At 38.0% G+C, this 15,156-nt stretch overlaps 1 protein-coding gene across 2 annotated transcripts in view; it reads left to right on the top strand.

Moving 5' to 3' along the window:
• BORCS5 (BLOC-1 related complex subunit 5) overlaps positions 1-15,156 on the top strand; it is a 98,669-nt gene that overhangs the window by 47,346 nt on the left and 36,167 nt on the right. The gene's annotated exons all lie outside the window — the stretch shown is intronic.

Genomic DNA, 15,156 nt, shown 5'->3' with positions numbered 1-15,156 from the left:
TTATCTTCCTTCTCATAGAAACATGAAGTTTTCCAAGTTTGGAAGAAACCATGGTTCAACTCATTCAGTTTTCAGAGAAAGAAATAAGATCTACTGTTCTCTCGATTTATCCTTTTATATTTTAGATTTTGTTCTCTACGGACCACCTTTTTCTTTTTTTTCTTGGCTGCTTTATTAGAGGGGTAGTATGGAATATTTTTGCTTAGCAAAAATGGAAATCTGTCCACTTGACTCTTTTTATTGTGGTAAAATATACATAACGTAAAATTTATCACTTTCACCCTTTTTGAGAGTATAATTCAGTGGCATTAAGTATATTCATATTGTTGTACAACATCACCACCATCCTTTTCCATCATTCTTAACTGAAACTGTATACCAATTAAACAGTCACTTCCTATTCCCTCCTCCCCTCAGTGCCTGGCAACCATTAATCTACTTTTTTTTTTCCTCCATCAATTTGACTATTCTGTGTACATCACGTAAGTGGAATCATACCATATTTGCCCTTTTGTGTCTGCCTTATTTCACTTCGTATGATGTTCTCAAAGTTCATCCATGTTGTAGCATAGGTCAGAATTTCCTTCCTTTTTAAGGCTGAATAATATAAATAGTAAGTATTTGCCACATTTTGCTTATTTTTTCATCCATTGCTAGATGCTCTGATTGCTTCTATGTCTTAACTACTGTGAACGTGAATGTACAAATGTCTTTTCAAGACCCCGCTTTCAGTTCTTTAGGGCACGTACACACAAGTGGAACCACTGGTAATCATATGATAATTCTGTGTTTAATTTTTTGAGGACCTGCCATGCTATTTTCCATAGTGACTCTACCATTTTCATTCCCATCAACGGTGCCCAAGGGCTTCACTGTCTCTACATCCTCACCAACACTTGTTTTCTGGTTTTGTGTTAATTTGTTTTGTTTTTTGATAGCAGCCATCCTAATGAGTGTGAGGTTTTGATTTGTGTTTCCCTTATGACTAGTGATGCTAAGCATCATTTCGTGTGCTTATTGGCCATTCGTATATCTTCTTTGGAGAAATGTCTACTCAGGTCTTTTGACTATTTTGAATTGTTTTTTTTTTTTTTTTATGTTGAGTTTTATGAGTTCTCTGTATATTCTGAGTATTAATCCTGTATCAGATATATGGCCTTTGCAGATATTTCCTCCCATTCTGTGGGTTTCTTTTGTTACTCTATTGATAGTGCCTTTTGGTGTACAAAGTTTTAAATTTTTCATAAAGTCCAGTTTGCCAATTTTTCTTTTGCTGCCTGTATCTTTGGTGTCATAGCAAGGAAATTATTGCCAAACCCAATGTCATGAACCTTTTGCCCTGTGTTTTCTTCTATGAGGTTTATGGTTTTAGGTCTTTGATAAAATTTGGGCTAATTTTTGTATGTGGTGTTAGATAAGACTTCAACTTAATTCTTTCACTTGTGGAGATCTAGTTTTCTCAGCACCATCTGTTGAAAAGACTCTCCTTTCCCCTATTCAATGGTCTTGGCACCTTCGTACAAAACCGCTTGACCATGTAGGTGAGGGTTTATTTCTGGGCTTTCCTTTTTTTTTTTTTTTTTTTAATTTTTTTTTTTCCAACGTTTATTTATTTTTGGGACAGAGAGAGACAGAGCATGAACGGGGGAGGGGCAGAGAGAGAGGGAGACACAGAATCGGAAACAGGCTCCAGGCTCTGAGCCATCAGCCCAGAGCCCGACACGGGGCTCGAACTCACGGACCGAGAGATCGTGACCTGGCTGAAGTCGGACGCTTAACCGACTGCGCCACCCAGGCGCCCCTGGGCTTTCTATTCTATTCTATTGATCTCTACATCTGTCTTTATGCCAGTACCATACTGTTTTGGTTACTATAGCTTTGTGGTAAGTTTGAAATGAGGAAAGCGTGAGTCCTTCAGCTTTGTTTTTCTTTTTCAGGATTGTTTTGGCTATTGGAAGTCCTTTGAAATACCATATGAATTTTAGGATGGGTTTTCTATCTCTGCAAAAAAACATTGGATTTTTATAGGGGTTGCAGTGAATCTATAGATTACTTTGGGTGGTATTGTGAACTCAATACCAACAATACCCACAAATAATCCAATTAAAAATGGGCAGAGGACCTAAATAGACATTTTTGCAATGAAGACAGATGGCCAACAGGCATATGAAAAGATGCTCGACAGCACTAATCATCAGGGAAATGCAAATTAAAAATACAATGAGATATTTTTATACCTGTCAGAATGGCTAAAATAAAATACATAAGACATAACAGGTGTTTGCAAGGCTGTGGAGAAAAAGGAACTCTTGTGCACTGTGGTGGGAATACAAATTTGTACAGCCATTGTGGAAAACACTATGGAATTTCCTCAAAAAACTAAGAATAGAGTTACCATATAATCCAGTAATTCTACCACTGGGTATTTATCCAAAGAAAACAAAAGCACTAATGTGAAAAGATATATGCACCCTTATGTTTATTGCAACATTATTTACAATAGCCGAGATATGGAGGTAATCCAAGTGTCCATTCCTAGATGAATACACACACACACACACACACACACACACACACACACACACGAATATTAGTTATAAAAAAGAATGAAATCTTGCCATTTGCAACAGCATGGATGGACCTTAGAGGGTTTAATGCTAAGAGAAACAAGTCAGTTAAAGAAAGACACATAGTATATGATATCACTCATATGTGGAATTTAAGAAACAAACACATAAATAAAACAGACAAAAAACAGATCCTTAAATCAGAGAACAAACTGGTAGCTGCCAGAGGGTGTGTGTGGGGGGCGGGGGGGGGGGGATGGATGAAATAAAGAGGATTAAAAGAACACTTAGCTTTTCTTTTTCCTAATAACTTAATGTCACGTCAGCTAACATACAGCATATACAGTATAGTCTTGGCTTCGGGAGTAGATTCCCGATTCATCACTTACATACAACACCCAGTGCTCACCCCAATAAGTGCCCTCCTCAGTGCCCATCTCCCATTTTCCCAGCCCCATCAACCCTCAGTTTGTTCTCTGTATTTAAGAGTCTCTTATGGTTTGCCTCCTTCTCTGTTAGTAACTTATTTTTCCTTCCCTTCCCCTATGGTCTTCTGTTAAGTTTCTCAAATTCCACATATTAGTGAAAATATGTATCTTTCTTTGACTTATTTCACTTAGCATAATACCCTCCAGTTCCATCCATGTTGCTGCAAGTGGCAAGAAGATTTCATTCTTTTTAATTGCCAAATAGTATTCCATTGTATATGTATGCCACATCTTCTTTATCCATTCATCAGCTGATGGACATTTGGGCGCTTTCTGTTATTTAGCTATTGTTGATAGTGCTGTTATAAACATTAAGGTACATGTGCCCCTCTGATACTCTGGTAACCTTTGGATAAATTCCTAGGAGTGCTATTGCTGGGTTGTAGGGTAATTCTATTTTTAATTTTTTGAGGAACCTCCACGCAGTTTTCCAGAGTGGCTGCACCAGTTTGCATTCCCACCAACAGTGCAAGAGGGTTCCTCTTTCTCCACATCCTTGTCCACATCTATTGTTGCCTGAGTTGTTAATTTTAGCCACTCTGACCAGTGTGAGGTGGTATCTCAATGTGGGTTTGATTTGTATTTCCCTGATGATGAGCAGTGTTGAGCATCTTTTCATGTGTCTGTTGGCCATCTGGATGTCTTCTTTGGAAAAGTGTCTATTCATGTCTTCTGCCCATTTCTTCACTGGATTATTTTTTGGGTGTCGAGTTTGATAAGTTCTTTATATATTTTAAATACAAACCCTTTACCCAATATGTCATTTGCAAATATCTTCTCCCATTCTGTTGGTTGCCTTTTGGTTTTGCTGATTATTTCTTTTGTTGTGCAGAAGCTTTTTATCTTGAGGTCCCAATAGTTCATTTTTGCTTTTATTTCCCTTGCTTTCGGAGATACGTCAAGTAAGAAGTTGCTGCGGCTAAGGTCAGAGAGGTTGTTGCCTGTTTTCGCCTCTAGGATTTTGATGGTTTCCTGTCTCACACTTAGTTCTTTCATCCATTTTGAATTATTTTTGTGTATGGTATAAGAAAGTGGTCCAGTTTCATTCTTCTGCATGTAGCTGTCCAGTTCTCCCAGCACCATTTGCTAATGGCTAAAGAGACTGTCTTTTTTCCATTGGATACTCTTTCCTGCTTTGTTGAAGATTAGTTGGCCATACAGTTGTGGGTCCAATTCTGGGTGTTCTCTGTTCTATTCCTATGGTCTATGTGTCTGTTTTTGTGCCAATACCATACTGTCTTGATGGTTACAGCTTTGTAGTACAAGCTAAAGTCTGGAATTGTGATGCCTCCAGCTTTGGTTTTCTTTTTCAACATTACTTTGGCTATTTGGGGTCTTTTGTGGTTCCATACAAATTTTGGGATTATTTGTTCTAGCTCTGAGAAGAATGCCGATGCAATTTTGATTGGAATTGCACTAAATGTGTAGATTGCTTTGGGTAGTATTGACATTTTAACAATATTTATTCTTCCAATCCATAAGCATGGAATGTTTTTCCATCTCTTTGTGTCTTCTTCAATTTCTTTCATAAGCTTTCTATACTTTTCAGTGTACAGATCTTATACCTCTTTGGTTAGGTTTATTCCTAGGTATTTTATTGTTCTTGGTGCAATTGTAAATGGGATCAATTTCTTGATATCTCTTTCTTTAAAAATTTTTTTAATGTTTATTTTTTAAAGCGAGAGAGTGCAAGCAGGGGATGGCAGACAGAGAAGGAGACAGAATCTGAAGCAGGCTCTAGGCTCTGAGCTGTTAGCACAAAGCTTGACATGGGCCTCGAAAGCACGGACCATGAGATCATGACCTGAGTTGAAGTCAGGCTCCTAACTAACTGAGCCACCCAGGGGCCCTGCTCGATATCTCTTTCTGTTGCTTCGTTATTGGTGTATAGATATGCAACCGATTTCTGTACATTGATTTTCTGTCCTGCAACTTTGCTGAATTCATGTATCAGTTCTAGGAGTTTTTTGGTGGAGTCTTTGGGTTTTCCATGTAGAGTATCATGTCATCTGTGAAAAGTGAAACTCTGACTTCTTCTTTGTCAATTTGGATGCCTTTTATCTTATTTTGTTGTCTGATTGCTGAGGCTAGGACTTCTAACACTATGTTAAACAACAATGGTGAGAGTGGACATCCCTGTTGTGTTCCTGATCTCAGGGGGAAGCTCTCAGTTTTTCCCCAGTAAGGATGATATTATCTGCGGGCCTTTCATATATGGCTTTTATGATGTTAAGGTATGATCCCTCTATCCCGACGTTTTTGAGGGTTTTTATTAAGAAAGGATGAGGGCGCCTGGGTGGTTCAGTCGGTTAAGCGGCTGACTTCGGCTCAGGTCATGATCTCGCGGTCCATGAGTTCAAGCCCCGCGTCGGGCTCTGTGCTGACAGCTCAGAGCCTGGACCCTGTTTCAGATTCTGTGTCTCCCTCTCTCTGACCCTCCCCCGTTCATGCCCTGGCTCTCTCTCTCTCAAAAATAAACGTTAAAAAAAATTTTTTTTTTTAATTAAAAAAAAAAAGAAAGGATGCTGTATTTTGTCATATGCTTTTTTTGTTAATTAAAAAAAATTTTTTTTACATTTATTTATTTTTGAGAGACAGTGTACTAGTCAGGGATGGATAGAAAGAGGGAGACACAGAATCCAAAGCAGGCTCCAGGCTCTGAGCTGTTAGCACAGAGCCTGACGTGGGGCTCGAACTCATGAACCGTGAGATCATGACCTGAGACGAAGTCAGATGCTTAACTGACTGAGCCACCCAGGCGCCCCTGTCATATGCTTTTTCTGCATCTATTGACAGGATCATATGGTTCTTATCCTTTCTTCTATAAATGTGATGTATCACATTGATTGATTTGCAAATATTGAACCAGCCCTGAAGCCCAGGAATGAATCTCACTTGATCATGGTGAATAATTCTTTTAATATACTGTTGAATTTGATTTGCTAGTATCTTGTTGAGAATTTTTGCATCCATGTTCATCAGGGATATTGGCCTGTAATTCTCCTTTTTAGTGGGGTCTTTGTCTGGTTTGGGAATCAAGGCAATACTGGCTTCATAGAATGAGTCTGGAAGCTTTCCTTCTGTTTCTACTTTTTGGAACAGCTTGAGAAGAATAGGTTCTAACTCTGTTTGAAATGTCTGGTAGAATTCTCCTGGGAAACCATCTGGCCAGGACTCTTATTTGTTGGGAGATTTTTTTTTTTTTTTTTAAATTTTGAAAGAGAGTGAGTGGGGGAGGGGCGGAGAGAGAAGGAGAGCGAGAATCCCAAGCAGGCTCCACACTGTCCCCACGGAGCCCAACGTGGGGCTTGAATTCATGAACTGCAAGATCATAATCTGAGCCAAAATCAAGAGTTGGATGCTTAACTGGCTGAGCCACCCAGGCACCCCTGTTGGGAGATTTTTGATAACTGATTCAATTTCTTCACTGGTTATGGGTCTACAAGGACACTTATCTTGATGAGCACTGAGAAACTTATGGAATTTTTGAATCATTATATTGTATACCTGAAATTAATATAATACCGTATGTTAATTATACTTGAATAAAAAAAATAAAAAATCCTAGTATTAAGTCTTCCAATTCATGAAACACGAGTTGTCTTTTTATTTATTTTTGTCTTCTTCAATTTATTTCAGCAGTGTTTCAGAACTCTCATTGTAACTGATTTTTGTGTGTGAACTGTGTCCTGCTACTTTGCTGAATTCATTTAAGAGTTCTAAAAATTTTTTGTGTGGAATCTTTAGGGTTTCCCCCATATAAAACCATGTCATCTGCAAACAGTGATAATTTTATCTTCCTTTCCAAGTTGTATTTCATTTATTACTTTATTCTTGCCTAATTGCTTTGGCTAGAACTTCCAGTACTATGTTGACTAGAATGGTAAAAGTGGGGATCCTTGCCTTTTTCCTGATCTTAAAGGAAAAGCTTTCAGTCTTTCACCATTGAGTATTGTTTGCTCTGTATTTGCTCTTTTATTAATTTCCTTCTATCCTAGTTTGTTGTGTGTTTTTATCATGAAAGCGTGTTGAATTTTGTCAAGTGCTTTTTCTCTATTAGTTAAGATTATCATGTAGTTTTTATCCTTTATTCTGTTAATGTTGTGTATTACACTGATCAATTTTCCTATGTTGTACCATCATTTCATTCTAGGAATAAATCCCAGTTGGTCATGGTATGTAATCCTTTTCATATGCTGTTGAATTCTGTTTGCTAGCATTTTCTGAAGGCTTTTTGCACCACTGTTCATAAGTGATAATGGTCAGAAATTTTCTTTTCTTGTAGTGTGTTTGGCTTCACTATTAGGTTAATAATGGCCATACAGAATGAGTTAGAGTGTCCTTTCCTCCTCAATTTTTGGAAAATTTTGAGAATTGGTGTTAGTTGTTTATATATTTGGTAAAGTTCGCCAATGAAGCCATCAAGTTCAAGACTTTTTTTGTTGTTACTGGGAGATTTTTTTAAAAAGTTTGTTTGTTTGTTTGTTTGTTTAGAGAGCATGAGCAGGGGAGGGGCAGAGAGAGAGGAAGAAGAGAGAGAATCCCAGGCAGGCTCTGCACCATCAGCACAGTGACTGATGAGGGACTCGAACTCACGAAACCTGAGATCATGACCTGAGCCAAAACCAAGAGTCAGAGGCTTAACTGACTGAGCCACCCAGACACCCCCTGGGAGATTTTTGTTTTTTAATTAATGATTCAATTTCCTTACTAATTAGAGGTCTATTCAAATTTTCTGTTTCTTTCTTTATGATAGTCTTGGCAGCTTTGTATTTCTAGGAATTAGTCATTTCATCTAGGCCATCCAATTTGTTGATGTGCAGTTGCTCATACTACTCATTTATAATCTCTATTTCTGTAGATTCAGTAGTAATGTCCCCACTTTTGTTTCTGATTTCAAGAATTTGAGTTTTCTCTCATTTTTTCTTAGTTCTTCTAGCTAAAGCTTTGTCAATTTGTTCTATTTAAAGAATTAACTTTTGTTTATTTTCTCTATTTTTCTGTTCTCTATTTCGTTTCTCTTTGTTATAACCATTACTATTTCCTTCTGCTAGCTTTAGGTATGGTTTATTGTTCTTTTTCTAGTTCCTTAAGTTGTAATCTTAGCTTGTTGATTTGACTGCTTTTTTCTTTTTAATTATAAGTATTCAGAGTTATAAATTTCCCTTTTAGCACTGCTTTGCTGCATCCTTTAAGTTTTGGTAGATTGTATTTTAGGTTTTATTCATCTCTAAGTATTTTTAAATCTCCCTGTGATTTTTTTCTTTGATCCATCAGTTGCTTCTGAGTGTGTTGGTTTAATTTCCACAAGCTTGTGAATTTTTCAGTTTTCCTTCTTGTATTGATTTCTAACTTAATTCTTTTGTGGGTAGATATTTCGTATGATATTTATCTTTTAAGTTTTATTGAGATTTAATTTGTGGCCTAACATAATGGTCTGGGAAATGTACTGAGAAATGTCCCATGTGCACTTGCAAAGAGTCTGTATGTATTCTCTTGTTGTTGGATAGCACATTCTGTATATGTCTGTGAGATCTAATTGGTTTACTGTGTTAAGTCCTCTATTTCTTAATTATCTGTTGTCTGGTTTTTCTGTATTGAGAATGGCGTGTTGAAGTCTCCAGCTATTATTGTAGAACTGTCTCTTTCTCCATTCAGTTCTGTCCATTATTGCTTGATATATGATATATTTTGATGGTCTGTGATGAGGTGTGTAAGTGTTTTACAGTTGTTATGACTTCTTGCTATATCGAACTTTTTATTAATTTATAAATAATGTCTTTCTTTGTCTCTTATAACCCTTTTTGATTTAAAGTCTATTTTTTCTGAATTAGCGTAACAAATCCTTCTCTCTTTGTTACTATATGCATGGACTATCTTTTACCATCTGTTCGCTTTCAACCTACCTGTGTCTTTGGATGTAAAGTGAGTGTTTTGTAGATATCCTATAGTTATATCATCCTTTTTACAAATTCATTGTGCCAATCTCTGTCTCTTGATAAAATAGTTTATTCCATTGACATTTTAAAAAGTAAATACTAAGGAAGAAGGACTTCTGTGATTCTGCTCTTGTTTCCTTTATGGTTTATAGCCTTTTTGTCCATTTCCTGCATTACTATCTTCTTTTGTGTTGAATTGATTTTTTTTTTTTTGTAGTGAAATGTTTAAATTCCTTTCTCATTTTCTTCACAAGGGTCTTGCTTTGTTAATGGCTGCTGACCAATCAGGGTAGTGGTTGCTGATGATTGGGATGGCTGTGGCCATTTCTTAAAATAAGAAAACAATGTAGTTTGCTTCATTGGACCTACTCTTCCTTTCACAATTTCTCTTTGGCATGCAAGGTTGTTTGATGGCATTTTACCCACAGTAGAACTTCTTTCAAAATTAAAGCCAGTCCTCACAAACCCTGCCACTGCTTTATCAACTAAGCTGATGTAATATTCTAAATCCTTTGTTGTCATTTCAAAACCACCAGTGCACAAGGGGTTCAATTTCTTCACATCTTCACCAACCATGGGAATTATACTTAACACACTAAAGTTGTAACACTCTAACTTGAATTGATGTCAAATTAACTTCAATAGCATAAAAACTCTGCTCCTTTACAGTTGCATATTCAGTCCTTTCAGATGATGATATCACAAAGTTACATCTGTATACATTGTCCAAAAACATAAACTAATAAGTTTTAAAAATGTATTAATCTCTTGAATCATGTAGGAAACAAAAAATGGAGTTACAGACTATTGTTATAATAACGCTAGTTTTTATAATTGCCTGCGTGTTTACCTTTACTGAGATCTTTATTTATTCATACAGCTCAGAGTTCCTGTCCATTGCCCTTTCATTTCAACCTGCGGGGCTTTCTTTAGCATTTCTTGAAGGACAGGTCTAGAGGTAATGAACTCCCCTCAGCTTTTGTTTCTCTGGGAATGTCTTAATGTCTTCCACACTTTTGAAGGACAGTGTTGCCACATACAGGCATACCTCAGAGATAGTGTGGGTTCAGTTCCAGATCACCACAGTGCAGACTGTATATTGCAATAAAGTGAGTCAAGTGAAACTGTAGGTTTCTGAGTGCTTATAAAAGTTACGTTTAGGTTGTACTATGTATAGTTTATTAAGTGTCCATTGGCATTAAATCTAAAAAAACAATGTGCATCCCTTCATTAAAAAATACTTTTTTGCAAAGAAATGGTACTATCTGAACTTTCAGCGAGTCAGAATCTTTTTGCTGATGGTAGTGGTTACTGACGATTGGGGTGGCTGTGCCGTTTTTTAAAATAAGAAAACAATGTAGTTTGCCTCATCGGCTTGCTCTTCCTTTCACAAACAATTTCTCTTTGACATGGGAGGCTGTTTGATGGCATTTTACCCACAATAGAACTTCTTTCAAAATTGAAGCCAGTCCTCCCAAACCCTGCCACTGCTTTCTCAACTAAGCGGATGTAACATTCTATATCCTTTGTTGTCATTTCAAAACTGTTGTACATTTTCACTACCACTGCACAAGGGTCCCAATTTCTCCAGATCTTCACCAATACTTGTTATTTTCTGTTGTTTGGATAACAGCCATCCTAATGGTTAAGCGGCATCCCATTGTGGTTCTGTTTTGCATTTCCTAAATGATTAGTGATGTTGGGCATCTTTAATGTGCTAAGTGACATTTGTAGATCTTCTCTGAAGAAACGTCTACTAAGTCCTCTGCCCATTTTTGAATTGTGTTCTGGGACTTTTTTGTTGTTCCTACTTTTTAATTTTAGCTTTTATCTGGCACTGCATTGCATTTAACTCCTGCTGCTTCTGGTGATCTGCTTGAGGTGTCAGATGACTTCTTTATTATTTCCTACAGTCTGGGATATAGTTGGAGGGGCTAGCAAATACTCCTAGTATAGTAGGGTTGGCCGTTCCTTCAGCCAGATTTTGAAACCTGCTTATTTGACTGTGGCAACAGTTGGTAGTTGGAGACCTGGGGACAGTGAAATGAGTTCCTGTTCTGTGCCAAATACTATGTCAAGCGTAACTTCACATAATTCTCACAGTACTCCTTTAACCTAGATAGTATTCAAATTGTAGATAAACTGAGTTCAAGGAAATTAAATCCTACTCTTACATAACATAGGTAGTAAATGGCAATCTCAGGATTCAAATGCCCAGGTCTACCTGACTCCAAAGCTTCTATCTTTCATTATATAATGCTGCCCCCCTTCCATGGCCTGTAAATTTAACCAGAGAGCAAGCCTTTGAACCTGGAAATTGTTGAAGGAGGAAGATGAGTTGAACATTTCACTTCATTCTTTGGGAGGAAAAAGTGGAGAAGATTGTGAAAAGCTAAGGTAAGTTCATAACAGTGGACAGGATTTCTTGAAGACACCGAGGTGTCTCATCTGTAGAAACTGATCACCTTTGGAAAAATTGTATCTACCTTTGGTCGTAACATTCTCTGCTTTTTTTTCTTTGGTAACATAAACCAAGGTCATTGGCCCATAGATAAATGAATGCCTGGACCTAGATGGATGAACTGCTTTCTATAACTTACCATAAATTCCCTTGAAGCCTGAGTGCCCCTCTACCTCTCTGAGTCTTAAGAAAGACAAGAATAAAGGGAACAGATATTTGTCAAGATCCTACTGTGTGCTGGGAAAACTGTAAGGGGGAGTGGTTATTATCCCAGTTTTACACATGAGAACACTGAGACCTGGAGATATGATATAAAGTAAACTGCCCAAATCACACAACCAGTAATAATAGGGCTGAATTCAGCTTTTTCCAGGGACTAATAAGCTCCCTGTCTTAGAATTTAATTCTCACAGTTCTGGAGGCTGGGAAGTCCAAGATCAAGATGCTGGTAGATTCAGTGTCTGGTGAGGGCCTACTTCCTCATTCATATAGTCATCTTTTTGTTTTGCCCTCACATGGTAGAAAGGGCAAGTGGGCCCTCTGGGGTCTCTTATAAGGGCAGTAATCCCATTCATGGGGGATCCATCCTCTAATTACCTAATCACCTCCCAAAGGCCCTTCCTCCTCATACTATCACATTAGTGATTGGGTTTCAACATATGAATTTGGGGGGATATGACATTCAGTCTATAGCACCACCTTAATGAGAGAGCTCTTTATCGGCCCTCTGGTAGTTATGGGTAACTGTTAGGAGATTATTTCTATTCACACAGAACTCTTTCTCCTCAGTTCACTCTTTGCTTATGGTGGGTTGGCATATTATATCCAGCTTGCCTGCACTTGGGGTCTCTTCCATCACATGGTTTAATCAAAACCATGATGATAGCCTGTCTGGCTGGTTTCTTCTCCTGGGTGAGATGGTGCTGCTCTGAGGTGACTGAATGGAGGTAAAAGTTCCAAAGGGAGCCGGTTATGGAGTGCACTCTTTTTCTGAATACCCCAAAAGAATTGGTCACCAGTATACATCATAGGATCCTGTCCAAGTTGGGTTGGTATTTTTAGACCCCTTTCCTTTTTTTAAAAAAGAGAACTTTTGAGAACTAAAGTTTATATTGAGTAAAGAACACACATGGCTAATGTGCTTCTGTCTTTCAAATATACAATGACCAATACAGTAAAAAATCTCTTAATAGTTTGGGAGGGAATTTCTTTTTTCATAATCTGTCGCCTTGTTATACCTTCACAGTCAAACTTCCAGAGATTCTGCTCTCAGGATTCTGCAGCAGGAAACCAGCTTCTTATACTGTTTCTAAAATATAGGCCTCACTACTCATAAGACTCATTTTAGTCCTGGAAGTGGCTAAGCCCTTAAAAGTTAAGGAATTCAGTTTGGTAATAGCCTAGGTTAATACCCATATGGTTCTGCGCTATACTTTAAAAAAACGTTTTTTTTTTTCCTACCTGACATTTCAGAAAGAAAAAGATGGCTCAGCAAAATATTTCCCAAATGTTTAACCCTGATGATTTTTCCACTCAGCACTTTACACAAAGAGGTGGGTACAGATGGCAGTTTGCTGGATCTGGGTAATAATCAGTCTTGGTCCTCACCCATTCCCTGGAGCCCACTCTCCATTTCTGTATAAACAAAGTCGTTTCAACAGGGTCTAACAGGGTCTTAAGAAATGTCTCCAGTATTTACCACTTGCAAATATGGAATCTATTAGATCAGGTTTTTAACTCGGTAAATATCTACTTTGAGTGCACCACTGTTTTAAAGCTCAAGAAGAATTAGAAAGCTAAGGGTAATGGTCCTGTTCTCTTGCACAGTAAGGAAGACATAATTTAGAAATTTTAACGTGAAAAGCTAATCATAAACATGTGGAAGAATAGAGTATTAGGAGTGAAGTGTCATGAGGGCTTTAATTTTTTTTAATGGCACAGGAAACCAAAGAAGCAGAGAAGGATGAAGTGATAGAATAAAATGTTAGTTGTTGAATCTAGAGGGTGAACATTTGGGTATATTTTTTCCTACTTTTCTATGTGTTTGAAGATTTATATAAGAAAAACTAAAACTAAAAAGTCTTAACGATAAAGAGCATTTATGAAACTATACAAAAAATAACTTCAAGATGATATATGGTTCACTCTCTATTACTAAGGGTTTAGGTTATTATTAGAGTTGGTAAGAATTAAAACACAGGTGTAACTGTAGAGGCCCTCAGAGGCCAGGTAATGCGAATGAAGGAAGCTGGCTGGTCAGATAGCAGTAGGAAGTGGTGGGATTGAGAGAGTAGGAGAGTATGCACCTCACTGAAAGCATCTGCACTTAAAAAAATCCTGAAATTCAGAAACGTGAAATTTAAAAAAACATGCATTCAGAAGAAACACAGTCCAAAAGGCTGGCAGTTTGCGGTCTCCTACAAATGACAAAATTTACCATCTCTAAATTTACCCAGCTTTCTGTTCTCCCTCCTCTTTTGATCAGAAGATAATAGGGGTGGTTCAGTCATCAACATGAGGGAAGCAGGTTCCTGACATTTGAGAGTGATGGGAAATATTTGCTTACTGCCTCTAGAATTGGCCTATGTTGCCACAGCTTTGTAGCTTCAGGAGTAGAAAAAGTGGCCTGTCGTCGTTTTGGTCATCGTCATCGTTGTTTCCTCCTCCTCTTCTCTTCTCTTCTCCTCCCCCCCCCCCCCCCTTTCTATGATCCTTCTTGCTCCTTCTATGATCTGGAGCAAGATTTGTGGTAGATTTTCAGAGATGGCTGTGAGTCAAAAAAAAAAAAAAAAAGAGCACATTCTGATAATAGACCCATCTACCTGGGCTTGGCTTTTAGATGATTAGGGGGAGGGTACAATTGTAATTTATAAGGATGATTTAAAGTATAATTTCTTTGACTTTGAAGTTGGCTGCAACTTAAACAACTCTAGTATGCCTTCTAGACTTGGCAGCCTTCTTAAAATTTCTTTTCTCATTTTTTTTTTTTTTTAAAGAGAAAGAGTAAAGGTTTTGTTTTGTGAGCCAGAGTTGGGTTGTGGGTCCTCTGCTTCTGCCCTTCAGCCCTCTGGAAGCTTGGGCTGGCCCTGACGTTCCCCAGTCTTTAATACAAGCTCCCAGTAGTCTCCTCAAGCACTGGAAATCTTCCTCATTCACTTTCAAAGAGCAGATTCAGACTGAGACCAGGCCTTACTCTTAAGTATATGTGGAGAACAGAGTAGTGACCCTGAAAAGGCTTTTTCTCCCTAAAGTCTTCTTCAGCTCACTCTTTGCTTGGAATTCCAGTGGTAGAATGTATCCTCCTAGGCTAATTTGAGAACCTTTTATGTACTAGGTGCTGTATGGCAGACATAAGAGGTAAATAGATAAGTAAAATATCTTCCCCCATCTCAAAGTTTGTTATGAGGCTTTTATTTTTTTTAATTTTTTTAAAGTTTATTTATTTTTGAGACAGAGAAAGAGCATGAACGGGGGAGGGTCAGAGAGAGAGGAAGACAGAGAATCTGAAACAGGCTCCAGGCTCTGAGCAGTCAGCACAGAGCCCGACGCGGGGCTTGAACTCACGGACCGCGAGATCGTGACCTGAGCCGAAGTTGGACGCTTAACTGACTGAGCCACCCAGGCGCCCCTGTTATGAGGCTTTTAATTTAATTGCCGTGGAGAAGATTATGTTTTAAGGTATATTCAGCCATGTCAACCTT

Source organism: Herpailurus yagouaroundi, unplaced genomic scaffold (assembly GCF_014898765.1).
Source record: "Herpailurus yagouaroundi ecotype Mexico unplaced genomic scaffold, PumYag 166, whole genome shotgun sequence".
Taxonomy (NCBI): Eukaryota; Metazoa; Chordata; class Mammalia; order Carnivora; family Felidae; genus Herpailurus; species Herpailurus yagouaroundi.
Note: the sequence above shows the minus strand (reverse complement) of the source record. Positions and strands in the feature narration are given on the sequence as shown.